This window comes from Notechis scutatus, chromosome Z (assembly GCF_049901735.1).
Source record: "Notechis scutatus isolate UNSWTSFEM ecotype Mainland chromosome Z, rNotScu1.2, whole genome shotgun sequence".
NCBI lineage: Eukaryota > Metazoa > Chordata > Lepidosauria > Squamata > Elapidae > Notechis > Notechis scutatus.
In genome coordinates this window covers 128,626,238-128,633,780 of record NC_142025.1, presented here as the reverse complement: position 1 = coordinate 128,633,780, position 7,543 = coordinate 128,626,238, and positions in this window count along the sequence as shown.

The window sequence follows — 7,543 nt, the reverse complement described above, 5'->3', positions numbered from 1 at the left end:
TCTCTATATATATATATTCTTTCCCTTTTTTAACTTCCATTACGTTCTATCTTGGAAGGGCGGGGGGAGTGAGAACAAAGAAACTTTGTAACACTGCCAACTAGAGGCTTGAAAATATTTTACTCGAAGTTGAGAGAACTGTGAAAGATTCCTCTTTCAAGGACATTGCAATTTGATAAGATAGAGGGAAGAACATGAGATCACAGGTATTCTTCTGGACTCCTATCAACAATTGAAGCTTGGCTTTGAAGCTTGTGGAGAAGAGACTTTTAATAAGAGCCTTGGATAATTAAACAAAGTGCAGTGTGTTCTTTTTTATTTTATTTTTAGCTGTGCCGCCCCCCCTCACCAGTCTTACTGTACTCTTTTCTTTTCTTTTTATTTTTGTAATATTTTTATTTTTGCCTTTTGCTTTAAAGGGAAAGCCTCAGAATCTCTCCTTTTTCTTTTCCTATTGGGATTTTCTTTTTTGCCATTCATATTTTTGGCTCATCTTTATGGTTTCTCTTTGTTTTTTTTATTTTTCACTTTTGAGACCTCTCAATTGGATTAAGGTGTGAAGAACCTGAAGAAATTTTCTCTCTCATTTTTTTTTATTATTATTGGGCTTTTTTCTTTTTCTTATTTCCATTTTTTACCTTGGATTACAACTGACCATTTTATAATTGGATTAAGGTTTTGAAGAACCTGAAGAATTTTTCTTTCCTTTTATTGAGCTTTTTATCTTTTACCACCTCTACCCCCCATTTTGGATTATAATTGGCTACTTGAATTTGAAGACTTCAACGTTCAAAATGAGTAGGAAACTCATACCTTCTGGCGCCTCAACTTCCACTTCCGCCTCCCCACCATCTGGAGGTCAACGCTTAATTCAGACAAATTTAAAGCAAGATAAAGAACAAGAAAAAATGACTTTACAGATGATTATGCAAGGAATCCAAGACATTAATTTGTCCATTAAAGACATTAAAATAAAATCAGATACCATTGAAAAGAGAATAGAGAATATTGAACAAAGAACAGAGAATATTGAACAAAGAACAGGCAAGACTGATGAAAAAATTGAAAATATTCAACAAATGATGGTGAAATATGATGAGAGATTCCAAAAAATTGAAGAAGAAGATAAAAGAGAGGAGAAGATTGGAAATATTGACAGCAGACTAACAGTGGTTGAACAAGATAAAAGTGGGATACTGAAGTGGGAGATGGACAGGTCAGAATTTTATCTTAGATTTCAAAATATAGAGGAAGAAAAAGGTCAAAACCTAGCTGCGATAATGATAGAAATTCTGGCTGAAGCCTTGGAAATAACAGAGGAAAAGATGATGGATGGAGTAGATGAGGCATATCGAGTCTTTACAAGATATGCAATGAGAAACAAATTACCAAGAGAAGTTCATATCAGATTTACAAAAAATCCATTAAAACACAAATATTACAAGTGGCAAGAGAGAAGATGTTGAAATATAAAGGCAAGGAGATTGTGGTTCTAAAACAAATACCTAGAAGAGTGAGAGAGAGGAGAAGAGAATATCGATTCCTGACTAAAATGTTATTGAAAAAAGAGGTGAATTACAGATGGTTGATTCCAGAAGGACTAATATTTATATGGCAAGAACAGAGACATAGAATTGATTCAATTGAGAAAGCAGAACTTTTCTACGCAGAATTTTTTAGAAGGAGAGAGGAAGAGGTAGAAAAAGAGGTCTCATTAATTGAATTCCAAGAGGACCAAATGGGGACTGAAAAAGAGGAAGGTGCAGTAGGTGGACAGGTGGAGATCAAAGAACAACGTGAACCAAGATCCACGAGAGGTGCCAAACCTAACTATAAGATATAACCATGGAAGAGAAAAAACTGATTACAATGAATATAAATGGACTTAATTCAGCTGTTAAAAGAAGGAAAATTTTTCACAAATTAAAGAAACTAAAATTTTATATAATTTGCTTACAAGAAGTACATATCAAAAAACAATATGAACAATTGTTGGTACAGCCAAAATTAGGGAAAATATTTACTTCTTTGACGCAATGTAAGAAAAGAGGAGTGGTTTTATACATTAAAGAGGCTATCCCAGCAAAATTGATTTATACTGATGAAGATGGAAGAGTATTAATGGTGGAAATAATGGATAATAATATGAAAACACTCCTGATTGCAATTTATGCTCCGAATGATAAACAAAAAGAATTCTACAAAAAACTACACATGAAAATAATTGGACTGGACTATGTCAATATAGTTATGATGGGAGGTTTTAATGGAATTGTGGACAATAAACTGGACTATACAGCAACAATAACAAAGCAAAACAGAAAGACCCTCCCTAAATCTTTTTTTAAAATGACAGATGAATTAAATTTAAAAGTTATATGGAGAGAAAGAAATGCTAAAACCAAGCAATATACTTTTTATTCAAATAGACATTTATCATGGTCCAGATTAGATATGATATGGATCTCAACAGAACTAATATCTAGCGTTCAAGAAACAAATATTGAAACAGGTACTTGGGCAGACCATAATCCAATGACAACTAAATGGAAAGGACAAAAAAAAAGATCGAGATGGACGTTAAACAATACTATCTTAAAGGAAGAAGATTTTACACAATGGATGGAGAAAGAATTGGCCTTTTTCTTCAGAGAAAATAAAAAAGAAGATACTTCAATTCAGAATGTCTGGGATACAATGAAGGCATATGCCAGAGGCTTGATAATAGACTATATAAGAAAAAAGAATATCAGGAAAAGGCAAGCCACTAAGGTTTTAGAAGATGAGTATAAAACACTTGAAAAAGAACTACAGAAAATGCCACAGAAAAAAGACATTAAACTAAAACTGGACATAATTAAACATAAAATGGGCCAAATAGAGAAAGAAGAATTGGCAAAGAAAATTAGAAGTGCTAAGCAAAACTATTTTGAAGATGCAAATAAATCAGGTAGATGGTTAACATACAAATTGAGAAAGGAGAAAGAATCAAGGAAAAATATCACAATTAATAGATGATCAAGGCCAGGTTTGCTATGGTAATAAAGAGAAAAAGGAAATTATTCGAGATTTTTATGGGCAACTATATAACCAAGAGAATATTGATGAGGAAAAAGTCAAACAGTATCTACAGAATGCTAATCTACCCAAGATACCTAAAGAGACTGAAAAAATGTTAGAATGTAATATAACAATGATGGAATTAACTGAAGCACTTAAGAAGCAAAATAATGGGAAAGCACCAGGTCCAGATGGGCTTCCGGCAGAATTTTATAAAACACTACAAGAATCATTGAGCATTCCACTGCTAGAAGTCATGAATGAAGCTATGTTAAAGAAGATGATACCTAAAACATGGTCAGAAGCTTATATTACACTTATTCCAAGAGGTTGATCCATTGCAAATTAAGAATTATAGACCCATTTCTTTACTAAATGCAGACTATAAAATCTTTGCTTCAATTTTGACAGAAAGACTTAAAAAATACTTAAATAACTTTATTCATCCAGACCAAAATAGATTTCTGCCAAAGAGACAAATCAAAGATAATATGAGAGTAATCCTGGATACTTTGGAATATTATGAGGCACATCCCGAAAAACAAATGGCTTTGATATTCTTAGATGCCCAAAAGGCATTTGATAATGTGAATTGGAGATTTATGTTACTATTATTGGAACAGAAAATTATTATTATTAAATTATTATTAAATTATTACTATTATTTTGCCAGAAAATTTATTCAAGCAATAGAAGCTATATACCATAAGCAAGCGGCAAAGGTAATGATAGAGGGAGAATTCACAGATTCTATTAATATAAGAAAAGGTACAAGACAAGGATGCCCCCTATCACCTTTGCTATTTGTATTGACTTTGGAAGTGTTGAGTAGAAATATTAGAGATGATAAAAGCATAAAAGGAATGAAAATTAAAAAGGAAGAATTTAAATTGCAAGCCTTTGAGGATGGCCTTTATTTTGGAAGAACCTTTAGAAACAGCTCCAAAATTACTGGAAAAGATAGAGACATATGGTGAGGTGGCTGGTTTGAAAATAAATAAAGATAAAACAAAGATTTTGACAAAGAATATGTTACTAAGACAAAGAGAAGAACTGGCAGACCTATTGAAAATTCAAGTCACCAACAAGGTCAAGTATTTGGGGATATACTTGACACCAAGATGCAGTACATTAAAAGAGAACAATTATACTAAACTTAAACAACAGATAGCGTTAGACTTGAAGAAATGGGAAAATCTACAACTATCACTAATAGGGAGAATCTCAACAATCAAGATGAATATCCTACCCAGAATTTTATACTTGTTTCAAACAATACCAATCAGGCTTGGAAAAGACTATTTTGAAGAGTTAAATAAAATTGTGTTGAAGTACATATGGCAAGGTAAGAAAGCGAGAATAAAGTTAAAACTTTTACAAGATGCCAGAATTAGAGGAGGTTTTGGCTTGCCTGATTGGGAGTTGTACTATCAAGCTGCAAATCTGATGTGGGCCAAGGAATGGATAACACTAAGAAAGACTAGATTGTTGACATTAAAAGGTCATGATTTGTTGTTGGGCTGGCATGCCTTTTTATGGTATAAGGGAACTAAAACGCAGGGCTATTTTACAAGACATTATATACGGGAGTCTTTGTGGTTAAATTGGGAGAAGATCAAAAGACAATGTTATTTGAAAATTCCAGTTTGGTTATCGACTATTGAAGCATTTTCCTATCCTATAATTTATAAGAAGGAACAAACAGTTAGATATGGGGAAATACTGGATGAAAAGGGTGAACTTAAATCGATGCAAAACTTAGAGGAACAAGGTATAAAGATGAATTGGTTTTCATATGCGCAAATACATTCAAGGTATGATGAAGATTTTAAAACAGAGGGATTTTATGATAAATCGACTGATTTAGATAAGATCTTGACAGGTACTGATGAAAAGGTGATTAAAAAAATATATGGTTATTTACTGGAAATTAAATTAGAGGAAGAGCAAGTCAAAGAAACTATGATTGCCTGGGGGAAGAATTTTGGATATGGGATTGATTTAGAGAAATGGCAAAAATTGTGGTCTCAAAATTATAAAATGACTATGTCAACAGCTTATAAAGAAAATTTGTATAAGATGTTTTACAGGTGGCACTTTCCCCCGACAAGAATAGCAAGAATGTTCAAGAATAAATCTGAAAAATGCTGGAAATGTCATCAGATATTTGGCTCATATTGGCTCATATTACCATATGTGGTGGACTTGCGAGGATGCTAGAAAATACTGGATTAAAATTAACATGTGGTTGGAAAAAATGACAAAGAAACGTATAGATTTGAAACCAGAGATCTTTTTATTGGGAATCTTACCTGATACATATAACAAAGATTTGAAATACCTGATTGTAAATGTATTAACAGCGGCTAGGATTGTATTTGCTAAAAACTGGAAAAATGAGAAAATACCATTGCAGGAAGAAATTATTAAGAAAATATTGGAATGTGCTGAAATGAGTAGATTGACATTTGAAATTAGAGAACAAGAGGATAAACAATTTTATAAAATTTGGGACCTTTGCTATCAATGGTTGAATGATAAAATACAATAATATAATATTTAGAATTTTAGATAATAATGAATATATAAAGAGATTTTTTTTCTTTCTTATTTAATATCACATTTATAAAATGTCTTTAGGATAGATTTGGTATGATTATATGATTTGTTATAAAATAAATTAAGTAAATCATAGTTATCTCGTAAAGTATGAATGAATAAAATCATAGTCAAATGATTGTTTGATAGTGATACTAGGGTATATAATTTTTGATTGATAATATGAGTTATTATGTAATGTAACTGTAATTGTGACGACGAAATGAATGCACAAAACTGGTAAACCAACCGACACACTGTTTGTATATTCATGAAAGAAAGCTGGATGTTTTTATGTTTTGTTTGTTTGTTTGTCTTTAAAAACCAATAAAATTGTTTTTTAAAAAAACCTTGAATCCAAACAACAACAACAACCAGAATGATCATTTTCAAAAAGATTTTTGGGAACAGGCATTCAATTGTTTCTTTACAAACTCAAAAACTGAGATCTCTGAGAAGAAATGTACTGGACAGGAGAGGCTTCAGACTCTTTCCACATCTGTGTTTGAAACACTAATGAGTGGCCAGAGTTACAATATTTACAATGCAGTCTATGCTGTGGCACATGCTTTGCAATCTCTCTCTTTATTCAAATCTAGAGTATCAACAATAATGAAAGAAAGAAGGAAACATTTTCACAATCAAGTGTGGTGGCAGATAAGCCTGTTACCAGAGTAGTGCAGAAACCAAAATATTTGTAGTTGCAATGTTTGTCCATAAACTCTAGCAAGCAATTTATTTGACAAATCAAATCAAATAAATAAATGAATAAATAAATAATAAATATTCTCCAGGATATTAATGTCTGAAAATACAAAAGTGAGATGTAATAATGGATTAACTAATCAAAATATTCATATGCTGATATTATAATTGTAAATGACATTCCTTAGAATATGCTTCTCTTGATGAAATTTACTTCCTGTGAAACCCAAAACCAAAAATGACAGATAGTAATTCTAAACTGATTTCTTCCTGTTTTACACTTATAGATTATATAAATCTTGGCAATCTGAGCACTCCACTATCTGTATCTAAAATTTCCTCAATGAATTATTAGGGAGGGACTATCTTCCTCCTCTTTCTCTCAGACATAATATCCAAGCTGAATTGCTGTTTACTTCTCTGAAATGCATCCCCTTTGTCCTTGGACTCCACTTCCCTACTACATTCCATACCTTTTCTACAAATTCAGTCTATAAATAAATGGAAGGAGGTGATTTACTGCCTCCACATCATTTGCTGAAGCTGTATTGTTGTTGTTCTTGTGAGTATTGTTGTTCTTGTTATATATGCTTTATTTGGAATATTTGCATTGAGCCAGACACAGTTCTTCGATTGTTGAAAGTACAATCATGTCAATATTTTTGTCATTACCTGATCAGGCTTTTCCCATATAATACAAGTGTGGAAGAGGAAGGATTGTTATATTGTGACATTCTTACTCAAACAAGATTCAGCATGCTGAAATAACAATAGCACTTAGACTTATATATCACTTCACAGTGTTTTAAAGGCCTCTCTAAGTGGTTTATAGAGTCAGCATATTGTCTCCAATAATCTGGGACCTCATTTTACCAACCTTGGAAGGATGGAAGGCTGTGTCACCCTTGATCCAGTGAGCCAGCAGTCGGCAGAAGTAGCATGCAGTACTGCATTCCAACCACTGTGCCACCATGGCTGATGTTCCCTTTTTATGAGGCATAGGGTTCTGGCCTCTTCATAGACTATTTCTACACCCAATTATTCACAACAACACATGCATAGTTTTAGAGTAAATGGCTGGAGAAGAATGAGAGTGACTTTATATACTTCCAAGAACATGGGTCTAAGAGGAAAAGGGAAGGGAGTGAAGGTGTTTTTAATATCTCACTGCACTTTATAA